Source organism: Trichosurus vulpecula, chromosome 3 (assembly GCF_011100635.1).
Source record: "Trichosurus vulpecula isolate mTriVul1 chromosome 3, mTriVul1.pri, whole genome shotgun sequence".
NCBI lineage: Eukaryota > Metazoa > Chordata > Mammalia > Diprotodontia > Phalangeridae > Trichosurus > Trichosurus vulpecula.
The window spans coordinates 155,486,236-155,501,006 of NC_050575.1; positions in this window are offsets into that span (position 1 = coordinate 155,486,236).

The following is a 14,771-nucleotide window of genomic DNA, read 5'->3' on the forward strand; positions in this document are numbered from 1 at the left end:
TCTCCTCATAATGAGTACATGTCAGCAGCTGCCACACATGCTCTCTAACCCCATCTTCTCATTTGAAATGTGGGCCAATTGAAATACTTAGGGAGGAGCTGAGGTGGCACTAATCCCACCTCCTCATGATTGTGTGATCCAATCAAAATACCTTTGCCCTTATATGGAAGATGCTTACTCATGTCTATAAAAGCAGTGCTCGGTTTGAATCCCAGGTGAGCCCAGTGGTGGGCCTACCAAAATGTGATGCCTTAGTGTGTTAATAAGCTCCTTTTTAACTTTCTGTTCCTGAGTTTTTCCTCTTTAATCGAAGTGAAGGCCTGAACATAAAATTGTCCTTTTAGCAGTGCCTTTTCCCCCCATTCTCTCAGGAAAAAAATTCTCTTCACACCCAGGCAAATGGTTAAATGGTTATGGTCACTATGCTCCTTGAGCTGTGGCTCAGAGTACAGTGGCCAGAGCTGCAGCTGGCTCTCCCCTTCCAGTTGCTCTTTCTACCATCACCCATCAAAACAGAGAAAGGCAGGCCCATTTAAGAAGCAGCTGTAAATGATGTGATTCACCTCAGGAAAAGAGTGTGTGGATTAGGGAAAGCCAGCCAAGCCTGGGCCTGGGGCTGAGGCTGGGGCTGGGGCCTGGCCTTGTGGTAGCTGGAGAAAGAAATGGGAACCTGGGAACATGACAGATTCAAAATAGAGGTTTCAAACCCCACCCCAAGACATCTAAAGTCCCCTTTGTGACATCTCTAATAAGTTTTCCAGCCTCTGTACCTTTCCCCACATCAAATGGAGTCTCTCTTCTATCCCAGCAATCCTTGGGCCCCTCCCCTCTGCTTCCTAAGACAACCACAATCTAGTTGGCTAAACTAATGCCCCACTAAGGTACAAAGGTTAATAACTGCCAGGCATCAGAATCATAGAATAATAGAAGTGAGAAAGGCTCTTAAAGATTATCTAGTCCAATGCCTTCAGTTGGCAGATGGAAATTCTAAGACATGTGTGGGACTAGAATTTAGCTCTCCTGATTTCCCAACTAGTATTCTGCCTACTATACCACTCTGCCAACCCCAAGGATTTATAGGCTAATAATATATTATCCACATTGTGAAGTAACATGGATGGGCCACTTCATTTTTCTGAGCCTCAGCCTCCTCATCTATAAAACAGGACTATTACAACATCACAAGGTTATTGTGGGGATGAGACAAGATAATGCCTGGGATAGCTCCTTATAGTCTTAAATGGAAGCTATTATCATTACCCCTCTCAGATAATATATATGTATGCTAAAGGCACTTTCTGGACAGAGTGACTATCACAAATAGTGATCTTCTACTGTTAGTTTTTCAAGCCCATGGGTGGGGCAGTGTCTCACATTATACCACAAAAGTCTATTCTGCCTATGGGGAAAGCCAGACCTGTTCAGATCTATGATCTGACTTCAGCATAGAGCTAACTAGTATGTTTGAAGCTGGCCTATCCTCCCAGTGATGCTTCTGAACTCCCTCTCTGCCCAGCCTCCTGGCTTAGTCGGATGTCACTCAAAAAGAGAAACTTCTCTCAAAGGCTTGTTATGACCTCCTGGAAGCCATGTCACAGTAAATTCTCAAACCTTGAATTAGCTGCCTATACTTCATCTCAGAAGCCCAGAGAACCAGAACCAGACAGGACCAAAATGTACTGAAGCTCCCTAAGAAGGGAGAGGCAAGGAGGGAGGGGGACAGAAGAAGAGAGGGGAGTGCAAGGGAAAGGAGAAAGGAAAAGAGAGGAAGAGAAAGGAGGGGAAAATAGGGGAAGGTATGAAAAAAGGAGGAGAAAGATGAGAAGAGAATAAAGAGAGGAGAGAGATGAGGGGGAGGAGAAGTGGGAAGAGAGGAGAAGTAGATAATGCTGTCCTTTACAGTCAGTTTCCTACCAATGAGTACCAGTACATAAAGGTGAAAGTACCTCTAAGCTCCACCATGGTCCACGGAGCTCAATATAATCAGTACAGCTCTCCCTTAGTAAAAATCCACTTAGATCTAATGCCTTCCCATCCAACCTCAGCATCTTGCTGAGGCAGAGCCAGGGTGAGAATCTGACAGGAAGAAATATTATTGAGGGCAACCCTGCTGATGTAATCCATAAGCCAATATTTCTTAAGTCCTGTGACAACTCATTGCATCTTGGGATCTGTTGATCCTGGGCCTCTCATAGAGTATCTGGGGCTGTCATACGGTGGTAAGGTGTTCAGTGGTGCATTTTTCCCAGGAGACCCAAAAAGAAAATGCAACTAAATGGTTTTCAGCTAAGTGGGTGCCCATTCCTTTTTTCACACTGTAAAGCAATATTTACATCTAGCACATTACTCTGACCTCCAGTGTACTCCCTTCCCATCCCATTCCTTTCCCCATAAAACTTACCCAATCTGTTCACCATTGCCTCTGGTTTCTTCTGGATCCATGATATCAATGATTCTTTAGAGCTTTGAGGGAAACATAGGGAGGAAGAAAGAAAAGAAAAAGCAATTATGAAATACCTACTATATACCAGTCAATATGTTAAGCATTTTACAAATATAATCTCATTTAATCCTCACAACAACTCTGGGATTTAAGGTACAGGTGAGTTACTAATCTCTCAGTTTTCTCATACCCATGAAACCACAGGTCTAAATCTGAAACAAAAAATAGAATCATCCTATTACCTTCATTCCCGTTAGTGTGGCAATGACTCCAAATACCCTATTTTGACTACTTTCCTGTGTCTCTTCCTCCCTGCCACTCCAGAGGGAGGGTACTCACCCCACCAGAACTGATCTGTGCTCCCTCTAGTCATTATAATTAGAGCTGGAACCTCAGAACCTATGCCAGCATAAGCCCAAGGGAGAGAATATCCAAGAGAGAGAAAAGGACACATTGATTATCGAGTTATAGGCTGGCTGATGAAACCTTGATAATGGAGTCAGATGACTATGAGGTATGTTGAAAGCAGGACCCTTTAAAGGAAATATCTATTTTAAAGCACTGGCTGAATTCCACCTTAAGACATTACACTTTGCTTCCCTAAATTCTCCTGGAGTTTCCATTATGCAGTCTCAGTCATAAAGAATCTTGAACTGGGGGGCAGAGCCAAGATGGCAGCTGGAAAGCAGGAACTTGCTTAAGCTCCCCCCCAGGTCCCTCCAAACACCTATAAAAATAGCTCTGAACAAATTCTGGAGCTGCAGAACCCACGAAATAGCAAAGGGAAACAGGGCTCCAGCCCAGGACAGCCTGGATGTTTGCTGGGAAGGGTCTATCACACAGAGCTGGGAGCGGAACAGAGCAGAGCCCAGCGTGGGCCGCACCAGGACCAACCAGACTGGGAGTCAGGCAGAACAGGCCCTAGCACCCTGAATCAGTGAGCTGTAGCAGTTACCAGACTTCCCAACCCACAAACGCCATAGACAACAGAGAAGGTTAGTGGGAAAAGCTGCTGGGACAGAGTGAAAGGAGTTCACGGTTGGCTACCGCCCTGGGGGCAGCAGAGGTGGTGCAGCTCTGAGGCTGCTTCCAGAGCTACAGTTGCAGTTCCCTCCATCCCCAGGCCCACCTGGTAGGAGGAATTAAGCAGTGGATAAGAACAGGAATGCAAAGCCTGCTTTGCCCTGCCTGGATCTGGACTGCAATCCTGGTTGGCGGTTCTTGGGGGAGAAGGAGTGCCGGTGTGGCAGAGCTTGCTGTATAGAAGTAGCTCTGAAAATAGCAGCATAGCCCCTCAAGCTTGGGACAAAGTACTCTACTCTACAAGCAGTCATACCCTGAAGAAAAACTCAAGGGTCAAGTAGTTGGCTGGGAACATGGCCAGGCAGCAAAAATGGACTCAGATTCAGACTCAGACTTTGGAATCTTTCTTTGGTGACAAAGAAGACCAAAACATACAACCAGAAGAAGTCAACAAAGTCAAAGAGCCTACATCAAAAGCCTCCAAGAAAAACATGAATTGGTCTCAGGCCATGGAAGAGCTTAAAAAGGATTTGGAAAAGCAAGTTAGAGGAGTAGAGGAAAAATTGAGAAGAGAAATGAGAATGATGCAAGAAAACCATGAAAGACAAGTCAATGTCTTGCTAAAGGGACCCAAAAAAATACTGATGAAAATAACACCTTAAAAAATAGACTAACTCAAATGGCAAAAGAGCTCCAAAAAGCCAACGAGGAGAAGAATGCCTTGAAAGGCAGAATTAGCCAAATGGAAAAGGAGGTCCCAAAGACCACTGGAGAAAATACTACCTTAAAATTAGATTGGAGCAAGTGGAAGCTAGTGACTTTATGAGAAATCAAGATATTATAAAACAGAACCAAAGGAATGAACAAATGGAAGACAATGTGAAATATCTCATTGGAAAAACCACTGACCTGGAAAATAGATCCAGGAGAGAGAATTTAAAAATTATTGGACTACCTGAAAGCCATGATCAGAAAAAGAGCCTAGATATCATCTTTCAAGAAATTATCAGGGAGAACTGCCCTGATATTCTAGAGCCAGAGGGTAAAATAGAAATTCAAAGAATCCACTGATGGCCTCCTGAAAAAGATCCCAAAAAGAAAACTCCTAGGAATGTTGTCACCAAATTCCAGAGCTCCCAGATCAAGGAGAAAATACTGAAAGCTGCCAGAAAGAAACAATTTGATTATTGTGGAAACACAATCAGGATAACCCAAGATCTAGCAGCTTCTACATTAAGGAATCAAAGGGCTTGGAATGTGATATTCCGGAGGTCAACGGAGCTAGGATTAAAACCAAAAATCACCTACCCAGCAAAACTGAGTATCATGTTCCAAGGCAAAATATGGATTTTCAATAAAATAGAGGACTTTCAAGCTCTCTCAGTGAAAAGACCAGAGCTGAATAGAAAATTTGACTTTCAAACACAAGAATCAAGAAAAGCATGAAAAGGTAAATAAGAAAGAGAAATCATAAGGGACTTACTAAAGTTGAACTGTTTTGTTTACATTCCTACATGGAAAGATGATGTGTGTAATTCATGAGACCTCAGTATTAGGGTAGCTGAAGGGAATATATATACATATATATATATATATACATATATATATATATATATATGTATGCATGTATAGACACAGGGCACAGGGTGAGTTGAATATGAAGGGATGATATCCAAAAAAAATAAAATAAAATTAAGTGATGAGTGAGAAATATATTGAGAGAGGGAGAAAGGGAGAGATTGAATGGGGTAAATGATCTTGCATAAAAATGGCAAGAAAAAGCAGTTCTGTTGGAAGGGAAGAGGGGGCAGGTGAAGGGGAATGAGTGAATCTTACTCTCATCGGATTTGACTTGAGGAGGGAATAACATACACACTCAATTGGGTATCTTACCCCACAGGAAAGAAGGAGGAAGGGGATAAAAAAGGGGGGACAATAGAAGGGAGGGTAGATGGGGGGAGGTAATCAAAAGCAAACATTTTTGAAAAGGAACCAGGTCAAGGGAGAAAACTGAATAAAGGTGGACTGGATAGGAGGGAGCAAAATATAGTTAGTCTTCCATAACATGAGTATTGTGGAAGGGTTTTACATAATGATACATGTGTGGCCTATGCTGAATTGCTTGCCTTCTTAGGGAGGGTAGGTGGGGAGGGAAGATGGGAGAAAATTTGGAATGCAAAGTTTTAAAAGCAGATGTTCAAAAAATAAGCTGTTTTTGCATGCCACTGGTAAATAATATATACAGGCAATGGGGCACAGAACTTCCCTACAAGAAAGTAATGGGAAAGGGGATGGGGGGGAGTGGGGTAACAGAAGGGAGTGCTAACGGGAACCGGGCAATCAGAATATATGCCATCTTGGAGTCAGGGGGGAGGGTAGAAATGGGGAGAAAATTTGTAATTCAAAATCCTGTGGAAATCAATGCTGAAAACTAAAAAAATTAAATAAATAATAATAAAAGGAAAAAGAAAAACCCTAAATAAATAAATAAATGGACTTTGAGGTCCCTTCCAGCTCTTAAAAAAAAAAAGAATAAAAGAATCTTGTAACTGAGTTGTTATTGGGCTGCATCTGAAATGCTCCAGCACTTCAGATATGGTCATCATCACCCATCTTGGATTACTATTTGGACAAGGTTCCCAGAATCCTTCACACTTAAAGACCCCCTATGGAAATAAGATTAAAAATTCATTGTATAAATAAATGTTTTGTTGGAATGGATTGAATAATAAGCCTGGGAGTGACTTTCCAATGTTGCCTAGTCCATCCTTCTGGGTAGACGGCGGCTCTAAGCATGTGAGCACAAATCGTATTTCTGAGGGTTTCCATGAAAAGAGATTGTCCAAATAACTTAGATTAACATATCCTAGTTTCCCTCAGCCTTTGTTTAAATGAAAAGGTCCTTCTTCCTGCAATTCTGTATTTTCATTTGGATTACATGATGAAACAAAGATAACTCCTGTGGTTTCATAGAAAACCTCATGAAATAGAAGGCAAGAATCCTGGGGACTCATCTAGACCTAGTTATTTGACCTTGGACAACTCACTTCACAGGTCTTTGTTTCTTTCCTTAATTGTAGAAGAAGAGATAATCATGTTTTACCTATCTCACAGGCTTGTTAGGAGAAGGAAATGAGACAACAGATATGAAGAGGGACTTCTTTTAAAAGGTACAGCCCTGTTCCAACAAGGTTTTGTTATAATGAGACACAGTGTGGCACAATGGATGGGACATTGGAGAGAAATTATTATTAAATAACCAACTGTTAATATTGGGGAGATCCAGGATTTTTTCCCTTCCTCATTTGGGGATTAGGACAAAGCTTAGTTCTCTGAGTGGCAGGTAATCTAAGGTAAATTCCAGCCCATTGTGTTCCATTCAGCCAGGTCTGAGTACTTGTTAACCAATCAGAGCTGATTGCCACCCTCAGGAACATCTGCTTTTCCAAAGGTATATAAGCTTTGACTGGGTTCCATGAGGGATGTTTTGGCATTCAAGAGTGCCACTGACCCCTCTTATTAATTATCTGCTAGCCTGGTTGATAAAATGAATAATTACTATACAGGCAAGCAAAGTGGGACTTTTTTTTTTTTGCTCTTTTTTCTTTTGGAGTTCTAGTTCTTCTCAGCACTAAGGTAGTCAAGTGCCTTTGGCTGAGACATGCCTTTGTTTGAATCAAGAGTCTTCGATTAATCCAGAGTCTTTGATGACCTGCTTAAGTCACATGAGTTCAAGTCACATGCTTGTGATGCCCTCTGTGAGCTGACCCTGAAGAAGTGTATGCATTCTCTGAGGTTAGCGTTTTGATTTGGGGTCTCACTTATTGGAAGAGTATTCCTGTGATTTCACCAGACGAGACTCTGGGTAGCCATTAAGGAGTCCCCAGTTTTGAAAACAGAGATGTTGGTGCTTCTCTCTCTGGTAACTCTGTATACATTGCTATGGACACACAGAAGCCCTGTCTGCTGATTTGTGTTATTTGCTCTGTTTATATCATTTCTGCTTGTAATTTGTGTTTGTTTTTTCTCTGAAGTTCAGGGTGCTGACGTTTCCCCCTGAATGAAGTGAATGATGTACATATGTTTAATTAAAGTAAGATTGTAAACCCCTTAAAGTTGCTTTCCTTAGAAAATAAGATTGAAGAACTTGTGCTAGCAGCCCTCCTGTGTGCTGGTGTTATTGGCCTTATACCTCCACAGTAGCTGCTAGTAACAATGTTATTATAATTACCCAGAAACTGTGTCTTTCAAAGTTTTTATAGCTCACACTAGACTTTGAGTCAGGAAGACCTGGGTTCAAGGTCACCGTGTGACCATGAACAAGTCACTGAATTTCTCTGACCCTCAATTTCCCCAGCTGTGAAAGGAGGTTAATAATAGCACTTTTGCACAGTGTTCTTATGAGGTTCTATTGTGACAATTATATAAAGGTATTATATACCTTATGGGACTATTTTAACATCAACTGTGATGATGATAATGATTATACCATCCAAAAACTGTGTATTAAGTATCTACTTTATGGTAGCCACTGGGGATATGAAGACAAAAGTGAGAAAGTCCCTACCTTCAAGATGCTTTCCTGGGCCTCTCATAGAATGTCTGGGTTGTCAATGGCAAATATTTCCCAGGGGGCCTCAAATAAAAATGGAACTGAATATAGGCCACAGTCTATTAATATCACATAGTATTTCCACAGAACTTCCATAGCCATCTCTGGAGATTGTCACTAAGTTGTTCTGCCCCCTCAGCCTTCTCTTCGCAGAGACATCTGGCCCTAATTCCTTTAGCTGTCCTTAACGGGCCCTATTTTCCAGTTTTCAGTCATTTTCATTGCTCTTCTTGAGTGACTGATCATAAATGGATGCTATTTTACTAACTAGGTCACCCCTTTCCAAGATTATTTTCCTCCCATTTGCTTTTAATGTCACTATTTCAGGAATGGGTCTCAGTTTTGTTTTGTTTTGTTTTTTCAACATTCCCAGTTTGGTAGTACTGCCCTTTTTAAACACCTCTGACAATTTCCATTTTCTTTGAACTCAGAATTGAGGGACGTACTCTCTGGATGAATCATTCTACACATCCAGCTGCACATTTAAGCCAATTTAGAAAGTTCCTTTGCTCCTGCATTAGGAGCATGAGTAGAGGGGGAAGAGGGGAAGAGAACACAGGAAGGTTACATTCTGCTGGATGCTAGGACCCTCCTGCATGTCCTTCTACTCCTGTACCTAGGACCACACTCATATACAAGTGGAATGGTTGTCTCCTGTGTGAGGAAATTCCAGAATTATCAGGATACCCCCAACCAACCAACCAAAACAACAACAAAAACCTTGAAAAATACCTGCAATGACCTCTCTTTGAAGAGAGGTCATAGAGACAAAGTCTTATATCTCATCATCTGGAGGTCAGGCTTCCAGGGTAAAAAAAAACTGCCAAGTGTGACAGTCCCAGAAAGCCTCTCCACATTCGGATCTAAACGGTTGAATTTATAAATCACAAGACTTAGATTTGGGAGAGACCCCAGTGATTATCTATTCTAGGGGTGAGGAACCTGTGGCCTGGAGGCCACATGGGGCCTTCTAGGTCCTTGGGTATGGCCTTTTGCCAGAGTTTTACAAAACAAATCCTTTTATTAAAGGGATTTGTTCTATGAAGTTTGGATTGAGTCATAGGGCTGTACTTGAGGACCTAGAGGGCCACATGTGGCCTCCAGGCCACAGGTTCTCCACCCCTGATTCTAGTCCAACTCCCTCATCTTACAGAGGAAAAAAATGAGATATGGAGCAATTCGAAGACTTACCCAAGGTACTATGGCAAAGCTAGCAAAAGAACTTAAAACTGCTAACTTTGGGTCCAATTATTTTTTCCATTCACCATGATTCAGCTGTTTTTTTTTTTAAAGAAAATGCTTTCTTAAGCATTTATAGAGCACCTACTATGCACCAGGCACTGTGCTAAGCATTTTTACAAAATTAGCACATTTGATCTTCACAACAACCCTGGGAGGAGGGTACTATTATTATCCCCATTTTACAGTTGAGAAAACTGAAACAAACTGAGGTTAAGTGGTTTGCCCAGAGTCACACAGATTCTGTCTGAGGCTGGATTTGGACTCAGTTTTTCCTGATTCCAAGCCCAATAGACTATCCGTGGTGGGTATATAAGGTAGCACCTTTGGTGTGAGGGCTTGTCAAGTCCCTTTTGAGGCTACTCACCCGCCTTTGGTGTCTACCTTTTACCCAGCTCTCACCTGTGGCTCCAAGTAGCTGTAGCATGTACAGCAGCCACACCCTGGTAAACCATATCAACAGACAGGCTAAACAAGGTCGAAGATAACTGAAGCCTCAAACCTGTTGGTGAGTTAGGGGAATATTTACCCCCAAGCTTGTCAAGACTTCCCTTGGTGAATTGGGTAGATGAGAATAATTTGTTCCAATGGCCATGAAGGTGGCTTAAATAGGTGCTGGGGAGCATTTGAAGCTTGGTCAGGCATCAAAGATGCCAAGGTCATCTGCTGCATCCTGGGCCATCATCAGTCATCTCGACTTTTGTCTTGCCACTGAACTTCAATGACTTTGGAAGAGAAAGTGAGGCTGAGGACTTTGTGCAAATTCTGCCTCATTTAAATCCATTTCACTAACAAGTCAGACATCACCCCATGATGTCATTGGTCCTCTTTGAAACGAAAGATAAACAGCATGATCCACTACACTAGCTCCCTTTAGAGCAGGGGTCCTTAAACTGGAGTCAATGAATAGCTTTCAGGGGTTCTATGAACTTAGATGGGAAAAAATACATCTTTATTTTCATTAACCTTTATTTGCAATTTAGTATTTCCTTCAATTATTTGAAAGCATTATTCTAAGAAAGAGTCTATAGGCTTTACCAGTGACAAAGGGGGCCAGAACATGCAAAAAAAAGTTCAGAACCCTGGTCCTAAAGAGTGATGCTGATGCAAAGAATTTCAGGCCACCAGGCAGTCTGGGGGACATTGCAAATGTCAACACAATGGCAGGCCTTCCTGTGCCTCTGGGAGTGGCCTGATTCTGAGAAGACTCCCAATCCAGTCCCCTTTCCTCTAGACCCTTCTGCTACATAGTCTGATTCCAAGGACTGCAATTCTATCCACTCCACAATGCTGCCTGTAAAGTCACTGGCTGCACAATAGTATTTCAATTATTCTTCAATGTTTTCCTTGGCATTAGACACATTTAGCCCTGGATTACCCTTAATCAATTAGATCCTAAAGCTTGATGGAACCGGATGGCAGGAAATGTATCTGTCCTACTTGGAGGTACAGAGAACAAGATGAGGAGTGAGATGCTTTCTCTTTAAGAGGATGACTCCAGCTAAAATCAAGTCTTCACTAAGGACTTCTTCCCATGCTGCAGGTGTGGCAAGAAGGTAACCCTCTCAAAGCTATCCCGTAGGGGCAGCTAGGTGGTGCAATGGATAGAGCACCAGCCCTGAAGTCAAGAGGACTTGAGTTCAAATCCAGCCTCAGACACTCAACACTTACTAGCTCTGTGACCCTAATAAGTCACTTAATCCCTCACACACAAAAAAACAAGCAAACAAACAAAAAAAGCTACCACCATGGAGCCTGAGTTCTGGTAGATCCCACCAAGTCAGAAACTGTGCTCAGGGCACAGTGCTCTAAACCTTTCGTTTACAGATGATTTCTTCATTTTTAGATTCAGTCCTCTGAAGGTTAGCCAGATAATTCTGAAGACTGCTTTCCCTGATGGGCAAAAGAAGCTGTTAGGAGAGCTAACCAGGGCTCTCTAAGCTGGGTCCTTGGCCTTCAGTACTGACTTGAGAAGATCCAATGGAGAGAAGGATTTTTGGTCAGTCTGACAGTCAATCAACAAATATTTATTAGTGTTTACTATGAGCCAGGCCAAGCTCTCTGCTAAGGAAGCACTAGAGAAACAAAGACAAACGAAAACCCCGTCATCAAGGTGGTCATGTTCTAACCATGGAGATGGCACAGCAATAATTATGTACATACAAGATATATAGAGTAAATTGAAGGTTAATTTCTGAGTGAAGGTGCTAGCAAGTAGAAGACTAAGGACAAATACTGTTGCATGAATTGAGTTCTACTAGCTTTGAGGCCAAGGAACCAAGAGGCAAGTGAATCTTACATACAAACCCTTCAGAGAGAGATGCTGAGACTAGAGCATGACCCAAGCTAGAAGGAGGTGGAGGTTGCCAAGTGCGGACCTGTGCCTGGGGCAGGCTGCAACTAATCAGGATTCAGTGACTGGAAGAGCCCTCCCAAGGCCACTTTTTCCGTTTCTCCCACCCAATGAGCTGACACTTGAGCTGCTTTTCCCACTGTGAAACAGCAGAGGTCAGTAATGCTCTCACACACGTAACACCCCCACGCCCCAACAAAATTGTCAAGAGTGTCATTGTCTGCATGAGTGCCTGCATGGGCACGGACGCGGCTGACTGGGCCAGAACCAGAGCATCAATTTGTTGGAGTTAGGCCTTATAGCCCCACCCCACCCCCAACAGTGAAGGGTTTTCCAACCTGATCTAAAATCCTGTAGCTCGAATCATTTCACAATACGAATTAAGTCAAAAGAGTGCTTTTTTGTCCCTTTCTATCACTGTTAGAGATGGAAAGACTGGGTATTCTCCACTGAGCAGTGGAAGCATTTAAGCAGAGTTATTCCAGCTATACATTCACTAAGTCCCTGTGTGCTCAACACTGAGGGGGACCCTCCCTTTCTTAGCTTTCTGAGATTTCTAACAAAAGTCATGGAAAAGAATGTGAAAACATTACCATTGGCTAAGAAAGGGAGACCAATAAGTGAGTAACATTTGGTTATAAATACATATAATATAAGTAATAAATATATAATATATAAAATACCTCTGTGATATTTGAAAAGAGAATTGTAGGAGAAGGCAAGAAACCTGGGTTCTAGTCCTAGCTCTAAGATTTACATGACCAGACAAATCATTTAATGCCTCTGAGCCTTAGTTTTCTCACAGGTAAAAAGAGGGTAACTAGGTGGCACCGCAGTGCGTAGAGCACCAGGCCTGGCATCAGGAAGACCCAGGATGGCTGCTAGTATGGGTTCTTTTATCTGCTTTACTAAGGAAAGATAGCTATTTCAGGGGTCAATAATCTTTTTTAATTACATAAAACACAAACAGAGAATAATACAGAACAGAGAAAAAGAGACCAGCAGACAGGGTTCTACTGCCTGAATCAAAGCTTTACATCCACCACTGAATTGAGAGAGCCTTTACCTCTGAGGAGTCAGGGAACTCTAAACATATGGACACTCAGAGTCTCGACCACGGAATCACAGCATCTTTCTCATAAGCAAGCCCTCAAAGCAAAAGCTCACATCTCACAATATATACTCTTTCAGCTAATAGGCTCAGAGCCAGAAGGTATCACAACCTGACTCATTGCCTAATTAGCTTATTAGCAAAAGGTGTACAAGCCTTCCTACAAGCAAGCAAGCTTCCCTTAATGGGCTCCACAAGAGGCCTATTAATGGGCGGGGAAGCTCTTACACCACCACCCCCATTAACATTGCAGTCACTTAACCCTGTTTACCTCAGTTTCCTCATGTGTAAAATGAGCTGGAGAAGGAAATGGCAAACCACTCCAGTATCTTTGTCAAGAAAATCCCAAATGGTCTGATGAAGAGTCAGACACAACTGAAAAATGACTGAACCACAGAAAAAAAGTATATTGGTCTAGATGTTCTATACAGCTCTGACAATTTATGGTTTTGTCTCTGATGTTCCCTATCTTTTTATCCAAGCTCAGATACTCAGTGTAGCATAAAAGAGACTAAGGCATCACTGGATTCAAAGCTGACTCTCACACTTGCTACCCTTATTTCCCTATGGCCACAGCCATGTCATAACCTCTAGTTTGCTCATGTGTGAAATTCAATACCTCTAGTGCCAGCTTCAGAGAACATCAGAATAGTGGCTAGAATGCCAGGCCTAGAACAAGAAAGATCTGAATTCAAGTCCTGCCTCTGGCACCCGTTGGCAAGTCACTTAATCCCTAAGTGTCCCAAGCAATTCCATAAACTGGTAAGGAATTGCTGATCTGCATGAGTAAAGAGAGTCTCCACACTGAGAGTTCCCCATTCCAATGAGAAAATGACAGGTCCTGACCTGCTCAAATGGTATAATGTATATAAAATCCTCCATAAACTCTAAATATCTATATAATTTGGGGGGATAGTGGGGAGTTCTGTCAGTTTTCATCCATGTATGACTCTTAGTGACTTCATTTGAGGTTTTCTTGGCAAAGGTACTGGAGTAGTTTGCCATTTCCTTCTCCAGATCATTTTACAGATGAGGAACTGAAGTAAACAGGGTTAAGTGATTTGGCAGGGTCACACAGTTAGTGAGTATCTGAGGCCAGATTTGAACTCAAAAAGATGAATCTTCCCAACTCCAAGCCTGGCACTCTATCCATTGTGCCACCTAGATGCCAAAACGAGACATTTCTAGTTTTCTGGAATTCTATTTAAACTTGAGATCCATATTTCCTTGGTACCCAAAGTTCACTTCAAATTTCTTCACAGGACTATGACAGATCCAGGCAGTATCTTTCTGCGATCCAAGTTGGCTTTGGGCCTGCCCTTCAGGGGTCCTCAAGCTACCCAAGAACCCAATCCATGGCTAAGGCCAGTTCTCTCTGATCTCCCTTGAATATTGAATGGGACATTTGAATTCAGATGCTCGCTATGTCCTTTCCATGTCATATGGCATGCATTAACCTCCTGATTATTGCTGGAAAACACTGAGAAATCTCTTTCATTCCCTTTCTAAAATGGTCTTGGGGAAATGGGTGAGGGCTCACCACTTGCTTCCCATTGGAAACTGTATTATTTCTGTACTCAGTAGAGTCCTGTTACAAGTAGCCTTCTCCCCAAGTTCAAACTCAGAGTTATTTTCATACTATTTCCATACTATCAGTCCTTTCTACTATATCCATGCTTAAGGGTGGTAGGGATCACTAATTTTTTTAAATATTAATAAACATTGGGACAAGATGCCTAAAGGATCCTCTTTGGTCCGTACCCAAAGTATATTACCCTATAATGATAAATCCATTTCTCTATATAAACTCAAACCCTGGCTCATGCAAAGGCATCATAGTGTTTAATGGCCTTGGGGACCCTCTAGAAGAGAAGATCAGCAAACTGCATCTCAAGGACTGAATTGCTGGCAACCTGCTTTTTGTACAGCCCCAAGGGCTAAGAATGGTTTTTACATTTTTAAATAAAAACCATTCTTAGCTCTTGGGGCA